Genomic DNA, 15,078 nt, shown 5'->3' on the forward strand with positions numbered 1-15,078 from the left:
TGCACAGTTCCCGGTCTCCATATCCCACACCGGGATCACTATCATCTCTCCTTACTTTCCTCCCCTTTGCTCTTCACCTCTTCCACACAGACCGTCTGCTAATTTATCTCCCCTCTCCCATTTCAACAAAGAGCATGAACTCATATTTAAGAAAAGATGTGATGGAATTGGAGAAGGATCAGAGAAGATTTACCCAGACGATTCTTGGATTGAAGGGATTAGCACTTGAGGTATGTTTGACGGATCTTGGACTGGACTCCTTGGGGTTCAGATAAATGGGTGGAGGTGAGGGTGGGGGTGGGGGTGGGGGTGGGGGGGGGGGGAAACTCATAGAAGTATTTTGAATGTTGAAAAGCCTGGACAGAGTAGGCGTGGCAAAGTTTTTACCCATGGATGGGGCAAGAAGGCACAATTTCAGGATTGAAGAACTGGAGAGAGGTGAACCTCTGGAATCTGCCACTATGGCGACAGAGGAGGCAAGGTCGTTGGGTGTAATGAAGGCAGAGATTTTATTTTTTTATTTTTCACACTATAAACCATATTGATCAAGATACATACATTTTCCTTTTCGAATATATAGTGTTGTTTTCTCCCCCCACCTTCCCTTCTCCCCTCCCTCCCTCCCTCACCCCCCCCTCCAACTTATTTGAAGTTCAGAATATAAGATACATTAAACCCGTTAAATAATGTTGTCACTCAATAAAAATAAACTAGAAATTCCACTAAGCCAGTTCTTTTCATTATCTTCTCCTTCTGTCATTTTAGGTGGTAAATATTCCCGGTAGGTTTTCTCTATTGTGTTTCATGTATGGCTCCCAGATTTGTTCAAATATTGTAATGTTATTTCTTAAATTGTATGTTATTTTTTCTAATGGAATACATTTATTCATTTCTATATACCATTGTTGTATTCTCAAGTTATCTTCTAATTTCCAGGCTGACATAATACATTTTTTTGCTACAGCAAGGGCTATCCTAACAAATCTTTTTTGTGCTCCATCCAAATCAAGTCCAAATTCTTTGTTTTTTATATTACTTAGGAGGAAGATCTCTGGGTTTTTTGGTATATTACTTTTTGTGATTTTATTTAATATCTGGTTTAGATCTTCCCAACATTTTTTTACTTTCTCACATGTCCAGATTGCATGAATTGTTGTTCCCATTTCCTTTTTACAGCGAAAACATCTGTCAGATGCTGTTGGGTCCCATTTATTTAACTTTTGAGGTGTAATATATAGCCTGTGTATCCAGTTATATTGTATCATACGTAACCTCGTATTTATTGTATTTCTCATAGTTCCTGAGCATAACTTCTCCAATGTTTCCTTCTTTATCTTTATGTTTAGATCTTGTTCCCATTTTTGTTTAGTTTTACCATTTGTTTCCTCATTCACCTTTTCTTGTAGTTTCATAAACACGTTAGTTACAAATTTTTTGATTCTCATAGTGTCTGTAATCACATATTCAAAATTACTTCCCTCTGGTAACCTCAGACTGCTTCCTAATTTGTCCTTCAAGTAGGATTTCAGTTGAGAGGAGTCACGTGATGGAGTAGTGGCCGGTCAGGGAATTCCAGCCCTCTCCGGAAAAGTTAAAAAAAAACGCACAAAGCACAAAGGTACAAGAGTAAAAATTAAAACAAAGTAAAAATAAAGGTGAGAAGAAAATGGCAGCGAAGAGAGAAAAGTCAAAAACAACGGGAAGAAGAGAAGAAGAAAGAACGTCGGAAGAAGAAGGTGAAGGCCTTACCTGTCCGAGGAGGCCCGCCGCGGAGAGAGAAGCCCGCTCCCTCAGGTCAGTGGAAGACCCGAGCTCGGGACTACAAAAATGGCTCGAGGAGCCGAGTAAAAGTGCGCAACCGCGCATGAAAAAAAACACACTGACGGGAGGGGGGAACAGCTGTGAAGTTGATCTCCACAGCTGAGAGTGGCAGCTGCAACACAGCAACAGGAGGAGAACATAGAAAACAACGAGAACAAGAAAGAAGAGAGCAAAAAGAAAACAAGGAAACAACAGATGGTCAACCCAGAGGAAGAAGAAGAAGAAGAACAGAAAGAAATGGAAGAAGAAGAGAAAGGCAGGACAATGGATATATTTTTTTTAAAGAATATATGGAATCAGTGAAAGAATGGCAATTACAAGAATTTAATGAGATAAAAAGAAGAATTAAGAGTGCAGAAGAAAAAATGAATAAAATAGAAATGGTCATATCAGAGATAGGAAAAAGAGTGGATAATGTGGAAGAACGAGAAATAATTGTAGAAATGGAAGTTGAGGACTTAAAAGAGAAATTAGAAGAATCTAATAAAAAAGTTAAAGAGGCACATAAGCTGTTAGCTCAGAAGATAGATATAATGGAAAACTATAATAGAAGAAATAATATAAAGATAGTGGGCCTTAAGGAAGATGAAGAAGGCAAGAATATGAGAGAATTTATAAAAGATTGGATCCCCAGGGTCCTAGGAAGACCAGAATTACAGGAAGAAATGGAAATAGAGAGGGCACATAGAACTTTAGCCCCAAAACCACAGCCACAACAAAAACCAACATCCATTTTAGTAAAATTCTTAAGATATACAACAAGAGAAAATATATTGGAGAAAGCAATGAAGAAAATAAGAGAAGACAAAAAGCCACTGGAATACAAAGGTCAAAAAATTTTTTCTATCCAGACATAAGTTTTCAACTCCTGAAGAAGAGGAAGGAGTTCAATACAGCAAAAACGATCTTATGGAAAAAAGGATATAAATTTATGTTAAAGTACCTAGCGATACTTAAAATAGTTATTCCAGGGCAACAAAACAGACTATTCTCGGATCCAGAGGAAGCACGAAAATTTGCAGAACAACTACAAAACAAGCAGAGATGAAGACATGTAATGAGAGTAAAAATGACCATGAACTATATGTATGTGTGTATATGGATATATATAATATATATATATATATATATATAAAAGAGTCTGGAAAAACAACCAACTGAAAAACCTCACAAAGATAAGCGTATACAGAGCCGTTGTCATACCCACACTCCTGTTCGGCTCCGAATCATGGGTCCTCTACCGGCACCACCTACGGCTCCTAGAACGCTTCCACCAGCGTTGTCTCCGCTCCATCCTCAACATCCATTGGAGCGCTTACATCCCTAACGTCGAAGTACTCGAGATGGCAGAGGTCGACAGCATCGAGTCCACGCTGCTGAACATCCAGCTGCGCTGGATGGGTCACGTCTCCAGAATGGAGGACCATCGCCTTCCCAAGATCGTGTTATATGGCGAGCTCTCCACTGGCCACCGTGACAGAGGTGCACCAAAGAAAAGGTACAAGGACTGCCTAAAGAAATCTCTTGGTGCCTGCCACATTGACCACCGCCAGTGGGCTGATAACGCCTCAAACCGTGCATCTTGGCGCCTCACAATTTGGCGGGTAGCAACCTCCTTTGAAGAAGACCGCAGAGCCCACCTCACTGACAAAAGGCAAAGGAGGAAAAACCCAACACCCAACCCCAACCAACCAATTTTCCCCTGCAACCGCTGCAATTGTGTCTGCCTGTCCCGCAGCGGACTTGTCAGCCACAAACGAGCCTGCAGCTGACGTGGACTTTTTACCCCCTCCATAAATCTTCGTCCGCGAAGCCAAGCCAAAAAAGATATCTATATATATATATATATAGAGAGAGAGAGAGAGAGAGATGTGTATGTATATATGTGTATACATGAATGTATCCGTATTTAGAGGAAAATATATAGAGTATAGATAAGAATTAATAAGGGAATAAGGAGGGAATTAAAAGAGTGACCTTTGTTATATATGAAAATTGAAATCTTTTCCGGGGGGGGGGGGCTGGGTGGGGAGGAGTTACGGCCACTGCAAAATCAGTTGACGTTTGCGAGTGTTAGGTCTGCTTTGTTCATGAATGAGTGAGACAAACACCAGGCTGAGTCGAAATCAGGGTTCTTTGTTCTTTATTACCGGATTGTAACACTTGCGACTAACAAAGTTAGTCGGAGAATGCATTCTGCCGTTATCAGCAAAATGGTGATTTTTTATACCCTTGGATACATGCTTAGAACATCATCATATCATTACTTGTCCAATGACTAAAACTGTTGCTATCCTTTCCCTGCTAGCTTCCTGCCTCTCAATCCATCAATGTCTCTCTTATCTTGTAAGTACAAGGATGCATTTACATCTTGTTACAGCCCTGTACATTCCCATCTCATGATGTTTTACCTAACAGGAGTACAAGGACACCTCCCCTTCTTGTTACTGCCCTGTACAGGGTAACTCCCTACACATTCCCATCTCATGATGTTTTACCTTACACGAGTGAATTTGCAAATCCAAATGGAGAGGGGAGATGTGGTTGCCCGACAAGGGATAAAGGGCAGCTCAGGAGGGGGAGGGGAGAATGGGGGTTAAAGAAGTTTTAAATAGGAGAATAGGGAAAATGCTTGATGTTTTAGAAATGTTGTCTTATAAAGTGTTCAAAACAAGAAAGCAGAAATGGATAAGAAGGAAAGGTGATGATGGAGAAACGGAAAGGGAAGATAAACAAAGTATGAAATGGCTACGTTGAACTATATGACTTTAAATATTAACGGAATGCATAACCAAATCAAAAGGAAGAAACTGCTAAATTTACTGAAAAAAGAAAAAATTGATATAGCATTTGTGCAAGAAACACATTTAACTGAATTGGAGCACAAGAAATTAAAGAGAGATTGGGTAGGACATGTAACAGCAGCGTCATATAATTCAAAAGCTAGAGGAGTAGCTATATTAATCAGTAAAAATGTACCAATTAAAATAGAAGAGGAAATAATAGATCCAGCAGGGAGATATGTAATGATAAAATGTCAGATATATTCGGAGTTTTGGAATTTACTCAATGTATATTCACCTAACGAAGAAGATCAAAAGTTTATGCAAAATTTTTTTTTAAAGATAGCAGATTCGCAAGGGAACATATTAATAGGAGGGGATTTCAACCTTAATTTGGATTCAAACATGGATAAAACTGGGAAAAAAATTAACAGAAAGAACAAAGTAACCAAATTTATAATTAAATCGATGCAAGAAATGCAACTTTTGGATATATGGAGGAAACAACACCCAAAGGAAAATGAATAGTCATATTATTCGGGTAGACATAAAACATACTCAAGAATAGACCTATTTTTGTTATCAGCTCGTATGCAAGATAGAGTAAGAAAAACAGAATATAAAGCTAGAACATTATCGGACCATTCACCCCTGATATTGACAATAGAGTTAGAGAACATCCCTCCAAGAATGTATTCTTTCTTTGGCTTGGCTTCGCGGACGAAGATTTAAGGAGGGGGGTAAATGTCCACATCAGCTGCAGGCTCGTTTGTGGCTGACAAGTCCGATGCGGGACAGGCAGACACGGTTGCAGCGGTTGCAGGGGAAAATTGGTTCGTTGGGGTTGGGTGTTGGGTTTTTCCTCCTTTGCCTTTTGTCAGTGAGGTGGGCTCTGTGGTCTTCTTCAAAGGAAGTTGCTGCCCGCCAAACTGTGAGGCGCCAAGATGCACGGTTTGAGGTGATATCAGCCCACTGGCGGTGGTCAATGTGGCAGGCACCAAGAGATTTCTTTAGGCAGTCCTTGTACCTTTTCTTTGGTGCACCTCTGTCATGGTGGCCAGTGGAGAGCTCGCCATATAACACGATCTTGGGAAGGCGATGGTCCTCCATTCTGGAGACGTGACCCACCCAGCGCAGCTGGATCTTCAGCAGCGTGGACTCGATGCTGTCGACCTCTGCCATCTCGAGTACTTTGACGTTAGGGATGAAAGCGCTCCAATGAATGTTGAGGATGGAGCGGAGACAACGCTGGTGGAAGCGTTCTAGGAGCCATAGGTGATGCCGGTAGAGGACCCATGATTCGGAGCTGAACAGGAGTGTGGGTATGACAACGGCTCTGTATACGCTTATCTTTGTGAGGTTTTTCAGTTGGTTGTTTTTCCAGACTCGTTTGTGTAGTCTTCCAAAGGCGCTATTTGCCTTGGCGAGTCCGTTGTCTATCTCATTGTCGATCCTTGCATCTGATGAAATGGTGCAGCCGAGATAGGTAAACTGGTTGACTGTTTTGAGTTTTGTGTGCCCGATGGAGATGTGGGGGGGCTGGTAGTCATGGTGGGGAGCTGGCTGATGGAGGACCTAAGTTTTCTTCAGGCTGACTTCCAGGCCTGCAAGCTCACACCAAGACACAAGAGCAACTTGTCCGTGAACTACTCTTTGTAGACGATGCCGCTTTAGTTGCCCATTCAGAGCCAGCTCTTCAGCGCTTGACATCCTGTTTTGTGGAAACTGCCAAAATCTTTGGCCTGGAAGTCAGCCAAGAATGTACAGATGGAGATTAAACTCCATGCTACTTAAAAGGGAGGATTTTAGAGAATTCATTGGAACGACAAATTAAAATGTACTTTGAAATAAATACGGAATCAGTGAAAGATAAGTTTATACTATGGGAAGCAATTAAAGCGTTCATCAGAGGGCAAATAATAAGTTACGTAACCAAGATGAAGAAGGACTATAATCAGGAAACAGAGCAGTTGGAAAGGGAAATAGTAAATATAGAAAAAGAATTAGCAATGAAGGAAGATACAACTAAAAGAAGAGAATTGGCAGATAAAAAAATAAAATATGAAACACTACAAACATATAAGGTGGAGAAGAACATAATGAAGACAAAACAGAAATATTATGAACTAGGAGAAAAAACGCACAAAATTCTAGCATGGCAGCTTAAGACAGAACAAGCTAAGAAAATGGTACTGGCATCAAGGAAAAAAAACAAACAAATCACAAATAATCCAACGGAGATTAATGAAAACTTTAGAGAATTCTACGAACAATTATACTAAACTGAAAATGAAGGGAAAAAAGGCAAAATAGATGAATTTTTAACTAAAATTGAACTACCAAAATTACAAATAGAGGAACAAAATAAATTAACAGAACCATTTGAAATAGTAGAAATTCAAGAGATAATAAAAAAAACTACCAAATAATAAAACACCAGGAGAGATGGATTCCCAATAGAATTCTATAAAACATTTACAGATTTATTAATTCCTCCCCTCCTGGAAGTAATCAACCAGATTGACAAAACACAAAGCTTACCAGATTCATGTAAAACAGCAATAATTACAGTAATACCAAAGCAAGGGAAAGATCCACTCGCACCAGCATCATATAGACCAATATCATTACTTAAGACAGATTATAAGATAATAGCTAAACTATTAGCAAACAGATTAGCAGAGTATGTACCTAAAATGGTAAATCTAGACCAAACTGGATTTATTAAAAAAAGACGCACAACAGACAATATTTGTAAATTTATTAACTTAATTCATGCAGTAGAAGGGAGTAAAGCGCCAACAGTAGCAGTTGCTTTAGACGCAGAGAAGGCCTTTGACAGAGTAGAATGGAATTATTTATTCAAAGTATTGCAAAAATTCAGTTTACCAGAAAAGTATATTAATTGGATTAAAGCATTATATAAGGGGCCATTGGCTAAAGTGACAGTAAATGGATATATATCAAAGCAATTTAACTTAAGCAGGTCAACACGGCAGGGATGCCCACTATCACCTTTATTGTTCGCGTTAGCCATAGAACCACTAGCAGAACTGATAAGAACAGAAAATAAAATAAAAGGGATAAAAATAAAAGACAAGGAATATAAAATCAGTTTATTTATGGATGATGTTATAGTATACTTAACAGAACCAGAAATATCAATAAAAGAATTACATAAAAAATTGAAGGAATATGGAGAAGTGTCGGGTTACAAGATTAACGTAAATAAAAGTGAAGCAATGCCAATGAATAATGCGGATTTCTCAAAATTTAAGAAGTAATCACCATTCAGATGGCAAATGCAAGCAATAAGATACCTAGGTATACAAATAAATAAAAACCTCAGCCATCTATATAAACTCAATTATTATCCACAAATGAAAAAAATTACAGGGCGATTTAGAGCATTGGAAAGATTTACCATTAACACTAATAGGAAGGATAAACTGTATTAAAATGAACATTTTCCCAAGGATACAATACCTATTTCAGGCATTGCCAATACACTTGACAAAGAAATTCTTCAAGGAGTTAAAGAAAATAATAAGGAAAATTTTATGGAAAGGGGGGAAACCGAGGATAGCACTAGATAAATTAACAGAATGGTATAAACAAGGAGGCTTACAACTGCCAAACTTTAAAAATTATATGGAGCCGCACAATTAAGATACCTATCAGATTTTTACCAAACAAGGGAAAAGCCAGATTGGACTAGATTAGAACTAGATAAAATAGGGGAGAAGATACCTGAACACATATTATATAAATGGGATGAAAAATTGGTACAACGTAGGAGTTCTCCAGTATTACATCATCTGCTCAATATTTGGAAGAAGATTCATGTCGAAAGGAATAAAACAAATTACCAATTACCAAAACTAATACTGACGCAAAATCAGTTACTCCCTTTTACAATAACCTTTCCTTTAGAGAATGGGAGAAAAAAGGGATCGAAAGAATAGAAAATTGTTTTTCAGGAAATAGATTATTATCCTTTGAACAAATGAAAGATAAATATAATATAACTCAAGATACAGTGTTAGCATATTACCAATTGAGATCCTACTTGAAGGACAAATTAGGAAGCAGTCTGAGGTTACCAGAGGGAAGTAACTTTGAATATGTGATTCCAGATACAATGATAATCAAAAGATTTATAACAAATATGTATATTAAACTGCAAGAAAAGGAGAATGAGGAAACAAATGGTAAAACTAAACAAAAATGGGAACAAGATTTAAATATAAAAAAGGAAACATGGGAGAAGTTATGCTCTGGAACGATGAGAAATACAATAAATACAAGGTTACGTATGATACAATATAACTAGATACACAGGCTATACATTACACCTCAAAAGTTAAATAAATGGGACCCAATAGTATCTGACAGATGTTTTCGTTGTAAAAAAGAAATGGGAACAACAATTCATGCAATCTGGACATGTGAGAAAGTAGGAAAATTTTGGGAAGATCTAAACCAGATATTAAATAAAATTACAGAAAACAATACACCAAAAAACCCAGAGATCTTCCTCCTAAGTAACATAAAAAATAAAGAATTTGGACTTGATTTGGATGGTGCACAAAAAAGATTTGTTAAGATAGCTCTAGCCGTAGGAAAAAAATGTATTATGTCAACCTGGAAATTGGAAGATAATTTGAGAATACAACAATGGTATATAGAAATGAATAAATGTATTCCATTAGAAAAAATAACATATAGTTTAAGAAATAATATTGAAATATTTGAACAAATATGGGAGCCATACATGAAACACAATAGAGAAAACCTACCGGGGACATTTACCACCTAAATTAACGAAAGGAGAAGGAAATGAAAAGAATTGACTCAGTGGAATTTCTTGTTTATTTTCATTGAATGACAACATTGTTTGACTGGTTTAATGTATCTTAGATTTTGTACTTTAAATGAATGGGGAGGTAGGGAGGGTGGGATGGGAGGAGGGGGGAGAAAATGACGCTGTATATATTTGAAAAGGAAAATGTATGTATCTTAGTCAATGTGGTTTATGGTGTGAAAAATAAAAATTAAAAAAAAGTAGGATTTCAGTTGGTAGTATGTCAACCTTGTATCATCAGTTATATTATATATATCCTTCAATTGTTCAAAGGATAATAATTTATTTCCCGAAAAACAATTCTCTATTCTTTTGATCCCTTTTATCTCCCATTCTCTAAAGGAAAGGTTATCTATTGTAAAAGGGATTAGCTGATTTTGCGTCAGTATTAGTTTTGGTAGTTGGTAATTTGTTTTATTCCTTTCTACATGAATCTTCTTCCAAATGTTGAGCAGATGATGCAATACTGGAGAATTCCTACGTTGTACCAATTTTTCATCCCATTTATCTAATATATGTTCAGGTATCTTCTCCCCTATTTTATCTAGTTCTAATCTAGTCCAATCTGGCTTTTCCCTTGTTTGATAAAAATCTGAATGGTATCTTAATTGTGCGGCTCTATAATAATTTTTAAAGTTTGGTAGTTGTAAGCCTCCTTGTTTATACCATTCTATTAATTTATCTAGTGCTATCCTCGGTTTCCCCCCTTTCCATAAAAATTTCCTTATTATTTTCTTTAAATCCTTGAAAAATTTCTCTGTTAATTGTATTGGTAATGTCTGAAATAAATATTGTACCCTTGGGAAAATATTCATTTTAATACAGTTTATCCTTCCTATCAGTGTTAGTGGTAAATCTTTCCAATGCTCTAAGTCGTCCTGTAATTTTTTCATTAGTGGATAATAATTGAGTTTATATAGATGGCCGAGGTTTTATTTATTTGTATACCTAGATATCGCATTGCTTGCGTTTGCATCTGAATGGTGATTCTTTCTCAAATTTTGAGAAATCCGCATTATTCATTGGCATTGCTTCGCTTTTATTTGCGTTAATCTTGTACCCCGACACTTCTCCATATTCCTTCAATTTCCTATGTAATTCTTTTATTGATATTTCTGGTTCTACTTAGTATATTATAACGTCATCTGCAAATAGACTGATTTTATATTCCTTGTCTTTTATTTTTATCCCTTTTATTTTATTTTCTGTTCTTTTCAGTTCTGCCAGTGGTTCTATGGCTAATGCGAACAATAAAGGAGATAGTGGGCATCCCTGACTAGTTGATCTGCTTAAGTTAAATTGTTTTGATATATATCCATTTACTGTCACTTTCGCCAATGGCCCCTTATATAATGCTTTAATCCAATTAATATATTTCTCTGGTAACCTGAATTTTTGTAGTACTTTGAATAAATAATTCCATTCTACTCTGTCAAAGGCATTTAAGGCAGAGATTGATGGGTATTTGAATAGACAGGGGATCGAAGATTATGGGAGTGACAGATTTGGCGGTGCAGACTCAATGGGCCCAGTGGACAACGTCTGTTCCTATAACTTATGGACCCATCTTTCCCAACTGGGGATTTCTCCATCTCAAAAACCCTACAAAGCCCCATTAAACACCTCCACAACGATCGGAGGGAGTGAGGCTTTCAAAAGTTGCAGAGGGACCTGGATCCACTGGAAAAATTGCCAAGTGGCCGATGGAGTTTAATGCAGACAAGTGTGAGGGGCTGCATTTTGGACAGACAAACCAAGGCAGCACATATAAGTTAAACGGTCGGGCAGTGAGGAGTGCAGTAGAACAGAGGGATCTGGGAACACAGTTACAGAATTCCCTGAAAATGGTCGGGGTTGTAATGAGAGCTTTTGGCATATTAACCTTCATAAATCAAAGTAGAGTCCAGGAGCTGGGATGTTGTGGTAAAGTTGTATAAGACATTGGTGAGGCCAAATTTGGAGTATTGTGGGCAGTTTTGTTCACCGAATGACAGGAAAGATATTAATAAGATAGAAAGAGGGCAGAGAAGATTTACTGGGATGTTGCCCGGACTTTAGGAACTGAGTTACAGGGAAAGGTTAAACAGGTTCAGATGTTACCCCCTGGAGCGTAGAAGAATGAGGGGAGATTTGATGGAGGTATTTAAAATTGAGGGGGACAAACAGAGTAAACGTAGGTCAAATGCAAACCAAAGGACATGGATAAGAGTAAAAGGGGCAATGTTTCGTGGCAACTTCACACAGAGAGGGGTGGGGGATATGGAACGAGCTGAGGTGGTGAATGTGGGCTCAATTTTAACCCTCAAGAAGAACTTGGACAGGTCTATGGATGGACTGGGTGTGGGTCATTGGGATGGCAGAAAAATGGTTTTGCACAGACTAGAAGGGCTGAAGGGCCTGCTTTCTGTGCAGTCATGCCCTATGGTTCTACATCAGTGTTTCTTAACCCTTTTCTTTCCACAAACATGCCATCAGTGCTCCGTGATTAGTAAGGGGTTGTTAAGGTGGTGTGTGTGTGGGTGGAAAGAAAAAGGTTGAGAACCCCTGTTTTAATCGTCCCTCAGTGACTCGTTATGTGCACCGTTTCAGAAGGAAATGGGCCGATTATCATTTTTCTCATGCAAAATATTTCAGTCACAATTGGGTCTAGAGCAGCGATTCTCAACCTTCCCTTCCCACTCACATCCCACCTTAAGCAATCCCTTACTTAACACAGAGCCCCTAAAGTAGGATGTGAGTGGGAAGTGAAAGGTTGAGAATCACTGGTCCAGATCCTTCCTGTAACGAAATGAACACAACACCAGTTATTTGGAAAGGACAGAACCGTTATATGCCTTCATGCGCAGTTTGTCAGTCTCGTTCTCCCAAATTTGGTTTCTAAACAGCATGAATGAAGAGAGAGATCTTGGCGGGGGGGGGGTCACGTTTCAGATCCCTCACAGCTGCTATGCAGGCTGACAGGGCGGTTAAGAAGGTGGACGGTGGTATGTCAGGGGATTGAGTTCAAGAGTGGAGAGATAACACTGCAGAACTCTGTAAAACTCTGGTGAGACTGCGCTTGGCACATTGTGTACAGTTCTGATTGCCATCGTTAGAGGAAGTGGATTGGAGAACTGTTGCAGAGATTCACCAACGGTGCCTGGATTGGAGAACATGTCTTAGGAGGCAAAATCAGCAGAACTGGGGATTTTTCCCTTTAAGGACGAAGGTGACCAGGAGTTGAACCAAATAACATTGCAGCACAAAAACAGGCCCCTTCGGCCCTTCTAGTTTGTGCTGAACCATTTCTTCTGCCTTGTCCCACTGACCTGCACCCAGTCCATAGCCCTCCATACCCCTCCCAGCAATGCATGTGTCCAAACTCTTAAATTCTAAAATTGAGCCCGCATTCACCACTTCAGCTCGCTCCACACTCCCACCCCTTCCCTGTGTGAAGAAGTTCCCCCTGAACTATTCCCCTTTCACCCTTAACCCACGACCTCTGGTTTGTATCTCACCCACCCTCAGTGGAAAAAGCCTACCTACATTTACTCTCACTCTCCCCCTCATCATTTTAAATATCAAATCTCCCCTCATTCTTCTACGCTCCAGGGAATAAAGTCCGAACCTGCTTAACCATTCCCTGTAACTCGGTTCCTGAAGTCCGAGCAACATCGTAGTAAATCTTCTCTACCTTTTCTATCTTATTGACCAAAACTGCAGACAATTCTCCAAATTTGGCCTCACCAATGTATTGTACAATTTTTCAATAACATCCCAACTCCTGGACTGAATACTTTGATTTATGAAGGCCAATGTGCCAAAGGCTATCGTTACAACCCTATCCACCTGTGACGCCACTTTCAGGGAATTCTGTATCTGTGTTCCCAGATCCCTCTGTTCTACTGCACTCCTCAGTGCCCGACTGTTTACTGTGTACGCCCTGCCTTGGTTTGTCCTTCCGAAATGCAGCCCCTCACATTTGTCTTCATTAAACTCCATCTGAGTTATACGAGGGGCCGAGAGAGGGGACAGCACCTTTTTTCCCTGGTCCACAGGAACAAACACCAGAGGACATCTGTAGAAGGTGAGGGGAGTAAAGTTTAGGAGAAACACATTTTTTTGACAGTGGTGGGGCCTGGAATGCATTGCCGGGGGTGGGGGTGGAGGTGGAGGGTGAAACATTAAGGGAGATTTAAAGAATCTTAGACAGGGACAAAGATGGAAGAGAAATTGAGGGTTGTGGATGTGGGGGGAGGGAAGGGGGAGATTGTGGAGTAGGTTAATATGGGTCAGCACAACATCGTGGGCCGAAGGGCCTGGACTGCTGAAATCTTCTAATGCTGATCACCACCTTCTGCACCAGCACTGCCAGTTACAAGGGCAAACAATGGACTTGAATCCTGTTAACTTATTGGCCTTAGTCCCCTGACTATATCACTTTATCCCCCTTCCCCAGACTTGACATCCCCCAAAAGGAAACTGATTTGATGTGGGACCCTTTCTGATCTTCATGGCACAGTACAGAAATTCATCCCTGTCACCACCCCAACGTCCAGTCTCCTACACCCCTCCCTGTCTCTTTCACCCCACCCTCCAGCCCCCTATATCCCTCCCTATCTCTGTCATGCCACCCTCCAGTCCCCGACACCACTCCAAGACCCTACTCCCCTCCGGTCCCCTACAACCCTCCCCGTTTCTGTAACCCCCCCCATTCTCCGGTCCCCTACACCCCTCCACATCTCTGTCACCCCCCACCCTCCAGTCCCCAACACCCATTCCTGTCTCTTTCACCCCACCCTGCAGCCCCCTATACCCCTCCCTATCTGTCATGCCGCCCTCCAGTCCCCGACACCACTCCAAGCCCCTACTCCCCTCCAGTCCCCTACAACCCTCCCCGTTTCTGTAACACCCTCCAGTCCCCTACACCCCTCCCTGTCTCTGTAAATCCCCCCACTCACCTGTCCCCTACACTCTTCCCTGTCTCTGTAAACCTCCCCACTTTCCGGTCCCCTACACCCCTCCCCGTCACTGTCACCCCACCCTCCAGTCCCCTACACCCCTCCCCGTCTCTGTCACCCCACCCTCCAGTCCCCTACACCCCTCCCCGTCTCTGTCACCCCACCCTCCAGTCCCCTACACCCCTCCCCGTCTCTGTCACCCCACCCTCCAGTCCCCTACACCCCTCCCCGTCTCTGTCACCCCACCCTCCAGTCCCCTACACCCCTCCCCGTCTCTGTCACCCCACCCTCCAGTCCCCTACACCCCTCCCCGTCTCTGTCACCCCACCCTCCAGTCCCCTACACCCCTCCCCGTCTCTGTCACCCCACCCTCCAGTCCCCTACACCCCTCCCCGTCTCTGTCACCCCACCCTCCAGTCCCCTACACCCCTCCCCGTCTCTGTCACCCCACCCTCCAGTCCCCTACACCCCTCCCCGTCTCTGTCACCCCACCCTCCAGTCCCCTACACCCCTCCCCGTCTCTGTCACCCCACCCTCCAGTCCCCTACACCCCTCCCCGTCTCTGTCACCCCACCCTCCAGTCCCCTACACCCCTCCCCGTCTCTGTCACCCCACCCTCCAGTCCCCTACACCCCTCCCCGTCTCTGTCACCCCACCCTCCAGTCCCCTA

This window comes from Narcine bancroftii, chromosome 5 (assembly GCF_036971445.1).
Source record: "Narcine bancroftii isolate sNarBan1 chromosome 5, sNarBan1.hap1, whole genome shotgun sequence".
NCBI classification, from domain to species: domain Eukaryota; kingdom Metazoa; phylum Chordata; class Chondrichthyes; order Torpediniformes; family Narcinidae; genus Narcine; species Narcine bancroftii.